The 12,253-nt window shown below is 38.8% G+C and overlaps 1 protein-coding gene across 2 annotated transcripts in view; it reads right to left on the bottom strand.

Annotated features, from left to right (window-relative positions):
- Positions 1–12,253, bottom strand: part of TAFA1 (TAFA chemokine like family member 1) — a 584,365-nt gene that overhangs the window by 88,332 nt on the left and 483,780 nt on the right. The gene's annotated exons all lie outside the window — the stretch shown is intronic.

Genomic DNA, 12,253 nt, shown 5'->3' with positions numbered 1-12,253 from the left:
CATTTTATACTAGCCTCTGAGCTAATCTACTTTGTTGATGGTGACCTTCTCCATGAAGCTTTTATTCATTCAGCAAATATTTATCCAGCATTCTCCATGGGCCAAGCATGGTTGCAGGCACTGGAGATATAATAGAACAAGTATGAAAAGATTACATGTCTTGCAGAGCTTATATGCTAGTGGAGAAGATTGAGTAAAAGAATACACAAATAAATATAACGGTTACAGATTGTGATAAACTCAAGGAAGGAAACAAAAATGTATTTGATCGAGTAACTGGGGGTGGTGGATAGGTAGGTGACCTTAAGTAGTTTGGCAAGGGAAGATATCTCTGGAGTCTTTTATGAGGATGTAGCAAATTGGGAAGCCCAAAAATCAAGACTTGGAATAAAATTTCCTTTGCATGGGGCTGCTTGCTTGCCTGGCCTACCATGGCAGACAGATTACAGAGACCTGAGGCTCCACATCTCAGGCATTCATTTGACCCTTGGCCAACTCCAGTTGTGTGAGGGGCAAACCAAAGAGGTAAGGCCATTGGTATCTGGTGGCAAGTTTCATTATGGAAACAATGACATGCACTAATAAGGCCATTAGATCTTCAGTGTCTGGTAATAAATACTAAACAGAGAAATAGGAAAATTAAAAAAAATTCTTTTAGCATTTAAGCAACCAAAGATATGATAGAAAATTCTTCATTTAGTGATGGATTTTTTGTCATCGTCACCATCACCATCATCTTCTACATTTCCTCTTCATCACTGTGGGAAGGCTTGGAACTACATTTCCTAGAATCCCGTTCCCTATATATTCCCTGGTTAGATACAGTCAGTGAGTGGCATTGGAGTGAGGTTTGGAAGGCTGAAGAGAAGTAGAAGCTATTAATTTCTGGTGGAAGTTTCAGCAGGCAGTTCAGATCAACAGCTTCCCTGGGCAGCTGAGGATTTCCAGGAAGCTGAGAGAATGGGCAGTGGCTTGATTTAACATCAGTATTTCCTTCTGATAAACAATCACTTCTCTTTTGAAAGCAGCTGGGATCACTAGAGCTGACTTGTTTGCAACTTCCTACTTCAAGATTTCTTGAAGCTGCCTCCTAACTAAAGTTTTTCCCCCTTAGCTGTCATATCACTTGTGTAAGCCTGTAGCTCATGTCTTAGATGTGTAGCTAATCAAAATATCTAGAGTGGCTTCTATTTTGCTGTTTAAAGCCTGGCTGATATACCATTCCTCCCTCTTCATGCTATTGTGTTCCATCAACAAGCAAACTTCATCAGTAAAAATAATTTAGTAGAAGATAAGTAGGTGCTTCTCTTAAAAACCGATGTCTTTATTAGAGATTCACGATGTTCCAGACATTGAACGAAGGGCTTTAAATACATTTTATTTTTTTCTGTTATTATTTATAGTTTTTTAATTATTATTATAAGAGCTGTTGTAGGTTTTCCAGAAACATGTTGCACAAAGTCCATAGTTCCCATATAGCCCCCTGTCACACACACAGTTTCCCCTGTATTAACATGCTGTATTAGCGTGGTCCCTTTGTTGCAATTTACGAAACAGTATTATCATGATTATGCTATTAACTTTAGTGCACTGTTTACATTGTGTTGGACAGTTCTATGGGTTTCTGTGTGTGATAACTTATATACAGTCTAAAATTTCCCTTTTTTCCCCTTTTTGAATATACAACTAAGTGTTGTTATTTACATATGCAATTTATGCCATCATTACCATAATCCATTGCCAACACTTTTACATCACTCCAAACAGAAATTGTGTACCAATTAAGCATTAACTCTACATTGCCCTACCCACTTGGCCCTGGTAACCTGTATTGTAGTTTCCGATTTCATGAATATGCTTATTCTGCTTATTTCATATATGAGAGATCATATAGCATTTGTGCCTTTGTGCCTGGCTGATTTCACTCAACATGATGTCTTCAAGGTTCATCCATATTGAAGCATGCCATCAGACTTCATTCTTTTTTATGGCTGAATACTATCCCGGTGTATGTATATACCATATTTTGTTTATCTATTCATTTGTTGATAGATACCTGGGTTGCTTCCACCTTTTGGCAACTGTGAATAATGCTGCTGTAAACATCAGTGTGCAAATGTCTGTTTGAGCCCCTGCTTTCAATTCTTTGGGGTATATTCCTAGAAGTGGGGTTGCCAGAACATTTTTTTTAAATTTACATAATGGTAGATTCACATGCACTTGTAAGAAATAATATAGAGAGATCTCATGTATCCTTTACCCATCCTCCCCCAATAGTAACATTTTGCAAAACCAAAGTACAATATCATAGCCAGGATATTGACATTGATACAATCCACTGATCTTACTAAGATTGCCCCAGTTTTAATTGTACTTTGTGTGTGGGTATTTTGCTTGATAAAATTTTATCATGTTGTAGGTTTGTGTTCCCTCCAGCAAAGTTAAGATACTGAAAAATTAGTTCCTTTGCTTCAGGGATGTTGTGTGCATTTTTGAACTTCAGTCTTTACAATATTCCTATAGGTACACTTAGTATCCCAATTTTCCAGATAAGAAAACCATAAGTCACTGGTCCAAGGTTATATAGATAAAGAATTATCAGAACCAGAATTTGAATCTAAGTTATTTAACACTGAGCCACTGGTCTGGCCCAGTAGGAGAGAGGAGCTGCCCCCTTAGACAGGCATTGAAACTTACAATGCCTCATTAAACATCTCTGTCTTTTCAAAAGAGCAAATAGCAGAGTGAGGAAAAAATTATGCATGAATTTTGCTTTTCCATGGTTAACATGCCTCCTTTACATTGCATAGCAACTGTCTCCTGCCTGTTCCTTATCAAATTCCTTATTTCAATATTCTATATGTTAAAACAAAACATAAAAATAGCCCAGGCCCATTCTTCTCTCCAACCACTTAAACCTTTGCTAATTCTGGTCTTAGCAATTGCTTGGAAAAGAGCTTCAATTTGAACCCCTGTGGGATATATTTCACTTTACTTCAGTTTTTTTTTTATTCTGTGACTTTCCAGTGAACCAACTGTGTTGACAAGGAGTGATTTGACACCTTGTGGAATTCATTTCTTACTAAAAATGATGCAGGTATCAATGAGTTGGCAGTTTTTAAAGTCATGCAGGCAGCAAACATATGTCTTTCTTAGAAACTAGATTTTGAAGATAATAGAAAAGTGCTGATAATGTAGGCCTCAAGTTGGAGGTAGCTAACCAGTGAAGAAGAATCATAAATCTCAACAGTATTGCCAATTCTCAACCATTGATGATAATAGGGGTCCAAGAGAGCAGAATACTGTAATTGAAATCCACTGATAATCTACCAACTTCATTTTATCCAATAGTTTCAGTGCCCTCCTGAGCCAAACTCTTGACAGGAATGGATAACAAGCAGTCAACATGACTGATCTGAGTTTCATCTGCTTTTTCCTGTCTTGGCACAACCTAGCTGTGGAGGTGCTCAGCCGGGAAAATGCAAACTGGAGGAAGCAGAGCCTGACACTGAGGGGCTGGGAGAGTTATTTTGCTCATCTATCACAAACACAAAGAACCTCAATTTAGACTGGACAATATTGCCAAATGAAGTTTTGTATATATATTCATAGAGATACAAAGTAGGATCCAAAGAAAAGCATGTTCTTCATGCATATTTAAAGTTCTATGCCATATCTAGATCACCACCTCCCCAATCCAGGTCCCATGAATTAATATTTTTATATTTCCTATTTTATGGTGTCAACAATACAATTATATTATCTTCATTTTGCATTAAAAGCTTAAATTTGTTACATGCAAGTCTTTAAAATAGTCTATAATTTTTGAAACTGTTTCAGTATTGATTGATATTTTTTATGTATTAGAGCCCTCAAAAAGTGGAAGTGGCCTTTGACACTGAGAGAAAATTGAAGAGAATTTAAGGGGAACTGGGTCTCATATATTGGAATTGCAGTCAAGTATAACTCTATCTTCAATTTTCAAAAGACAGAGGCTATCCATTAAATATTTACTATAATGTATGTAAAGTTTATGGTTCTCTCCAGTTTTTGGAACATTTATCTACCCATAAGTACAGTCTTGGTATGATCTTGTTTCAGTTGTATACCACAGAAGTTAAAAAAAAAAACATATTCTTAATCATATTCCTGTGGCTGCAAACCCATTGTAAATAGGACCTTTTATAGATGTTATTTTTATAGAGTTAAGATAAGGTTAACAGAATCAGGATGGGTCTTAATCCTATTACTAGAGGAGTTATTAAAAAATAAAAGACCATGGGGAAGGGCCAGAAGCTAGGAATTCAAGAGAACCCAGAAAAGAAAGAAAGGACACTGCTAAGAACCCCAGGATTACCAGCCAGCGAGAATGCTACCAACCCCAGGAGGAAGCAACCCTCCTAGTCTCTGAAACCACAAGCCAATCAATTCTTGTTGTTTAAGTCAACCTATTGTGTGGTATTTGTCATAACAGCTGGGATGCTAAGGCACTGCCCAAACAAAATTAAGATTCTCTGGATGAAGAAGGGAGAGACAGTATCTGCCTCAGTGGATTAAGTATCTCTTTGATTTCTCCTCTCCTTTTATACTTAGCAAGTGTTCTTGTTTGCTAATGCTGCCATTATGCAAAATACCAGAAATGGATTGGTTTTTATAAAGAAGGTTTATTTGGTTACAAATTTACAGTCCGAAGGCCCTAAAAATGCCCAAATTAAGGCATCAATACAAATATACCATCACTGAAGGAAGGCCAGTGGAATCCGGAAAACCTGTTAGCTGGGAAGGCACATGGCTGGCATCTGCTGATCCTGAGTTGTGTTCCAGCTCCTCTTTCAGCTCCTGTGCTTTTTTCAAAATGTTGCTCTTGGGGAGTTTTGTCCTCTCTTGGTTCCTCTGGAGCAAACACTGGGCTAGCATCTCCAAAGTGTCAGCAAAAGTCTGCTTTCAGTGGCCATCTCCAAAATGTCTCTGAGCCGCTCTCCAAAATGTCACTCTCAGCTGCTCTGAGCTCCTTCTGTCTGTGAACTTTTTTCAGTGATTTAATTAAGACTCACCCTGAATGGGTGGGTAACACCTCCATGGAAATTATCTGATCAAAGGTCTCACCCACAGTTGATTGAGTCACATCACCATGGAAACATCCAATAAAGAGGTCTCACCCTAATCAAAAAAATTAATCAATCTGCCCCCACATGATTGTATTAAAGAATATGGCTTTTTCTGGGGAACATAATATATATACAAACCGACCAGCACAGCAAGTCATGTAGGCCCATGTTTATTCTAAATACATTGAACTACAATATAACAGGGAAGACAAGAAAGATACTGCGTTACTGCTCTGCCTTTCAACCATTCTCCTAAAACCCATTCTCAAACAGAAGGCATTGGCTGCACTGTTTTTAAACAAATCATACCATGTAAGTGCCCTTGCCTAAAACCCACAGAAAACCTCCCATTGTCTGTATGAAGACGTCCAACCCTCTGACTATTTTCTACAGTGCTCTGCTATGCTTGGCCTTGGCCCTGGCCCTACTCAGGTCCACAACTCATGCCACTCTCTCCTCCTCTCACTATGCTCCAGTTAGAAGTGGCTTCTGACCCTTCTCCAAACAGGGGGAGGTCATTCCTGCCTTGGGGATTCTGAACCTGCTGATATTGCTCTACCCAGACCTTCCCCTGACTGGCTCTTCAGGTCATTCAGGTCTCATTTCAAATGTACCTTCTCCAAGAGACTTTCCCTGATCATTCAATCTAAAGGAGCTCCCTCTATTGCAACTCTGTCTCTTTACTCAGTTTTGTTTTCTTCACAGCAATTTTCACTGCCTGAAATTATCTTCATGCCTATATATATATATATATATATATATATATATATATATATGTATATGTATGTATGTATATATGTATATATTGCATTCTTATTTATTTTTCTATTCCCAAACTGAATGAGAGTCAAGGTCTTTCAGATTTTCTTTACCTACACAGCTCCAACAAATAGAAACAGTATCTGGAACATGGTAGGTCCCCAACAAATAAACAAAACGTTGGGTAATGATGGTGGTATTCTTGGGTCATTCCTACCTGGCAAAAGGAAATGGCATGAAACCAAATATTCTTTGCCCTAGAAAAAATAAATGACATACTACTTCATCAAGAGTGTTCTGGCTTAAATCTATAAAAGGTCATAGTTGTTATTTTTTAGATAAAGTAGAAACACAAGCCTATCCATTCACTTAATGAGTAACATTGCTTTTACTCATGTAGCCAGTTGGGCCTACTGAATTTGTCTCAAATCCAAGATGTTTTTTGTGTAACAGTATCCATCAAATTTTAATGATAACTCTTCAAGAGGCAATAAGCTCTGGTCCATAATTCTACAGAAATGATGCAAAGAAAATAAAAATGCATGTCACCCCCCACCCCCACCAAACCAAACCAGTCATCAGATTTTGACTTTACTCAATATGGTACCCAACATCAACTGGCAGACCTTGTTCTTGGTATGCAGAATGATCATTATTTTATATTGAGCTGATCTTTTCCATGTAAGTTGAGAACACGAGACAAGGAATTTGATGTGGAGATGGAAAATGAGTTAACAAGTTTCAAAGATGGAGAAGACAGGCTACACAATTCAACAGGCAAGGATAGTTGAGCAGAAACCCAGAGAGAAAACCAAATTGATTATACAACTAAATTTTCCATTTGCTTGTTAAGAAAAATGGCTAATCAAAAAACCCCACTAAAATGAAACCTTTGATAAAAACCTTTTAAGTGGCTGCATTTGAGTTACAAGTTGTTTGCATCAACTCGGAGATGAAACAGTGATTTTCCATTATTTGCCAGGAAATAGATGTTTTCTAAATAACTCCTTTAACTTTTCTCTGGCATCTATTGATTATATCCATAGAAATTAAGAGGGGAAGGCAATTAAGTTTAAAATTTAATGGTGTTCTGCTGTTATTAATTTACTGACTGACTCAATCAATGCATCACGCTGGATAGAAATCTATGCCCCCCATGTGATAGAAAACTCTTTGATGCTCTTTCAGCTAAAATTATAATAATCCAAGCCATCAAAGAACTAAGAAACAGGTACATACAAAGAGGTGAGTGAGTGAACCACAGTTGCCTACAACAGTTTAATCCATGCTTTTAAAGAGGCCACTTAAATTGAAAATAAAAATCTTTCGAATTGTTTTTTTTTTTACCTAACTACCTACCAGTTTTGGAATTCACTAAATGGTACATAAAACATGGTAAATTTTTCCTACTAATGAGAGCTAAAATAGGTCATGGAATTTCATTTTGTTTGTCAGACAATGAAAAACTGTCCTGGACAAATGTCATGATTTAATCTGGAAAATATGTGGTCATTTTCAAAAAAGATTATTCCATTTTGGAATATTCCATTCCAATTCACATAGATATTAACATACTAGGCAAGCCTAATGTTTAATTAGTTTGCTTGATGACATTGACCTTTCCTTATGATATAATTTAAGATAAATCTAGACATAATCAAACATAATGAGAAATAACTGGAATATCTTACTTTCCACAGAATGCATCTGGGATCTATTATCCATTAGATTTAGGGTGATTAACTTTTCTCTCCTTTTAATTGTATTTTTATTAAGAATTGTCTGTGTGTGTGTGTATGTGTCTATAGGTGTAGTGCACCCCCAAGAATACAGGAAAATATAAACATAAAACTGAAAATCTAAGTTCTTTCTCACTTTGTTTTTCACCTACCATTGTACTGAGCATTTCTGCGCCCCACCCGCAAAGTCTTTAAAAGTGTTACTTTTAACAACCAACATAATATCCCAATTTTATTGATGCCTCACTACCCACTGCTGCATAGGTTGATTATTTCCACTTTTGCTCCCATGAACATCTTTGTTGCAACCCAGAAAATGGCTCTAGGAGTGGTTGTTGCTTTTCTCTGAAGCTCTGAACCCGTTATGCATTAATAGCCAAATGTGCCCCCAGAAATCACAGGAAGGGCAACAGAAAGCCAGCGAAGACCACCGTGTCTACTGTCCTGACCATAAGACAGTGCCACTGGAATTACCCACCATGAATCCAGAGGAAGAAAGTGAAACAGAACCATTAGGGCAACTGTCTCCTGCTTGAGAACAGATGAACATAATACCTGAGACAGGTTTCATTCTCACTGGTAGCATGATGATATGCTCTGGTAGGTTTGTGCTCTGTCTAGCACTAGAGTCTCCACAAACACCAGAAAGGCCACTGCTATGAAAGGGATATGGAAATAAGGTGAGCAGAGTGCACTGATCAAGGCTCTAATCCTTCTTCGAGCTGTCATTCCTTATTCAGATGCCGGGATTTAGTGAGAATAGCCAGGCTGGTGAGTGCCAATTGGACTCTAGTAGAAAAAAAAACACGGGCCAGACAGCAAGGTCCAACTAGCTAAAATTCTTCACATGAGATTTATGCATAGGTGTGGGATAATTGGTCTAGTGCCCCTTCTGGACATCCAGGCCAAGTTATCTGCACCATTTCTCTTCCCTACCTTCATTTTTTTTTATATCTTGGGTTTTGGAAAAAGACTTCATTTTAACATGTGTCCTTCCATTTTAATATATCTAAAATTTTGTTTTGAAAATTGCTGGTATGGCAATTCTCAGTGTGTGGTCTCCAGGCCAACAGCATGAGCATCACCTGGGAACTTGTTGGAAATGCAAACTCTCGGACCCCAGCCCAGACCTCTGAAGGGAGTGCGGCCCAGCAATCTGTGCTAATGAGCACTCAAGGCCCTGCCTCCTCCTGTACTGGCGTCAGAGTGGGTGAATATTCATTCTCTGTTTTGCTGGGCTCCACTCAGGTACTCTTGGGAAGGGGGAGGAGATGCTTTGGATCTGGAACATGGAGAAGAAGAGGGGGATGTTCCCATAGAGATCTTGCCTCTGAAAGCAATATCCAAAAATAAAATCCAACTTTCATTGGGATGGTTATGTTTCCACTGGCATCTACTCCATACTTTATTATGCTTAAAAAAATAACGCAAAAAACAACCACATGCTAAAACAACCACACAACAACCAAAAAATAAAACAAAACAAAACCAACCAAATAATAGTAATAAAAAAATCTGTTCTGTTTCTTGGACCTGTATAGCAGTATATTTAAAAATTTCCTTTACCAATGGAAGAACTAGACCCCATGAAGTAGGTGGTGAGGGGAAAAGTTAAAATATCCTGCTGTCGACTTCTACCGTCTAAGAGGCAGGACTGTGATGCATGAGAGAGGCTGGGTACAACAGGATGCTCAAAAGTTTCTCCTGAAATCTGGAATTTTGAGGTTTTGAAATGCACATTTTGTCCCATTATTTTCTTAACTTCACTAATGCCACCTCTAACCAATTTTCAGCTAAATTTTTGCTGTAGAGAGAGGAGGCATGCAGAGGCCTCATTTTCTCTCCCTGTCGTACAACAGTTATTTCTTAAACCCACTTTGAGATTGGGGGAACAGCCTTAAAGTGATTGTGGTCTGGCAATTGTACATTTCTCAACCCCCAGTGAAAGGCCTTATGTGCATTTTTCTTGTGGTCTACTCAAATAACAGAGCAGGGGTTAATCACCATTTGAATCTGTAAAAACAAACTAATATTGAAAGCTCAGCTGGGGTTTCAGGATAATGAGTGGAACATCTTCATTATGTTTTCCAGAGCTTCACGTTATCTCTGGTTACATCTGAGAAGTTTACCTTTATTTATCAATTTCTCTTATTTCACTGGGGATACTACTTCATGAGCTTTTGACTGGGGCATCTTAAAATGAAAGTTTTATATGGGCAAATAGGGAATTAGGGAAAAAGCAGGAATGAGATTTCTTTGTATTGATCTTATCACTCATTTCAAAAATGAGATAATACTCTCTATCAACTGCAAGCACTTTTATCCAGCTTCCAGTAAACTAGTATTAATTCCATTTATTTTGTCCTTAGAACCAGGATTTAGTTGTGTTTATTCAATTCTCAGAGCTTATATTTGCAAAAATGAACATTCAAGTCTGAATCATTGCTTGCTTCCCCTGGTGAATTAAAAGACTAAGAGGAAAAAAAAATCAGGTCTTTGAAATTAGCCACTGCTTAAATTTTGTTTCTTTCCCACATACAGATTCTGAACTTAAGATCTAAGTTTCACAATATAAGAACTTCTCAGTAATTTCAGGGGCTCTTAATATTCTAAAGCCTCTCTAACATATTTCTTTTAAATGTTGTTATTGCTCATTGTCCTAAAGCTTAAGATCTTATTTTGCTTCTAGTAGATGGTGTGGCATGCCACCAAGATCGTTCCTGGTCCTCCCAGCCCCAACCCAGGGGCTTATTCTCCTAGCTCCTGGGATGGCTGATGGCTCTCTGGGAATTGTCCTCACTTTCAGGGAGCTGCCTTGCCCAAAGTCACTCTACCTGCCAGGGGATACCCTAAATCCAATGGTGGTAAATATGGGGATAGAAAGACCTTGCTCCCCTGACTAAGGGAGAACAACTCTAAAGGGCTATCTCAGCTCCTGGGCTCCCCATTGGATGGTGTTCTGGTTTGCTAATTCTGCCGGAATGCAAAACACCAGAAATTGATCATCTTTTATAAAGGAGGTTTATTTGGTTACAAAGTTACAGTCTTAAGGCCATTAAGTCAAGGTAAGTCATCAACAATCGGGTACCTTCACTGGAGGATGGCCAGTGGTGTCCGGAAAAACTCTGTTAGCTGGGAAGGCATGTGGCTGGCATCTGCTCCAGAGTTCTGGTTTCAAAATGGCTTTCTTCCAGGACGTTCCTCTCTAGTTCGCAGTTTCTCAAAAATGTCACTCTTAGTTGCTCTTGGGGGCATTTTTCCTCTCCTAGCTTCTCCGGAGCAAGAGTCTGCTTTCAAAGGCCATCTCCAAAATGTCTCTGTAAGCTGAAGCTCCTCTCTCAGCTCCTGTGCATTCTTCCAAGTGTCCCTCTTGGCTGTAGCAAGCCCGCTCCTTCTGTCTGAGCTTATACAGTGCTTTAGTAAACTAATCAAGGCCCACACTAAATGGGCAGGGCCACACCACCATGGAAACTATCCAATCAGAGTTATCACCTACAGTTGGGTGGGGCACATCTCCATGAAACACTCAAAGAATTACAATCTAATCAACACTAACATGTCTGCCCGCACAAGAGTGCATCAAAGATAATAGCGTTTGGGGGGACGTAATACACTCAAACTGGCACAGATGGCTGAGGCTTTGTTGGCCTGGTTTCACAGTGGTATCCCAGCTCTGCTCCTCCCTCTGCCCATCCCTACTTCCTCCCCCTACTCCTCCCATAGGACATTACTTAATAAACCTCCTGCAGGCAAATCTCCATATCAGAGTCTGTTTTCCAGGAAACTTGTATAAATATAACCTGATTTACCCTCAAGTTTACTCTCTCCTGTAGGAGTAGTGATAACAGTAAACAAAGAGAGGGAAACACTGTTCACTCTACTGCAACCATGTAAGGTTCTCACCCAAGAAGTTCGAAGTTACCTACATATGGAGTGTTTACATATAAGATATCCAGAAATGTCACAGCTGTAGTTGCTCCATGTCATTTATTCCAGGTTGGGAAACACAGAGCCTTTTGAGAAGGTGTAGGGTGAATGATAAACTTAGAATTAGACTCCTGTGTCCTTGTATTGGATTCTGAGTTGATGCTCTTCAACAGACCACTTAACCTTCCCAAGCCTTCGGAGAAATTATAAAATCGTGAACAAGTAAGTGGACCTCATCAAAAACAAAGCTTTAACTCTGGCTTATCAAACATTGATCTTCTAATTCCTAAAACATGCTGCCATATTAGAACAAGACCAGAATATTAAGATGCTTCATGGGTTCATCTTCTTACCCAAGAATGACAGAACAAAGTATTTCAACCTGTGGTCCATGGGACAGCTTCATCAGATTCATCCAAGATGTTTGTTTAAAATGTATATTCTTGGACCCCATCCCCCAAGCTACTGAATCAGAATCTCTGAGGTGTGGGGTTAGGGACACAGCACTTAAAATAGAGATTCTTGGTAATTCTTATGCAACCTGCACTGAGAGGTTGCAGAACAAGTATGGTCTGCAGGCTGTAGGAGAGATGAAAAGGTTTGAAAGAGCAGCTGTTATGGACCACCAACCACAATCACAAAAAAATTGCCAAGAGACATTGAAAGCTTGGCTGAGGATGGATGAAATGGTTTTACATTGTGTCTAAACAGCCCAAGATT

This window comes from Choloepus didactylus, chromosome 1 (assembly GCF_015220235.1).
Source record: "Choloepus didactylus isolate mChoDid1 chromosome 1, mChoDid1.pri, whole genome shotgun sequence".
Classification (NCBI taxonomy): Eukaryota; Metazoa; Chordata; class Mammalia; order Pilosa; family Megalonychidae; genus Choloepus; species Choloepus didactylus.
The sequence above is the reverse complement of the archived record's forward strand: the minus strand, read 5'-3'. Positions and strand labels throughout refer to the sequence as shown.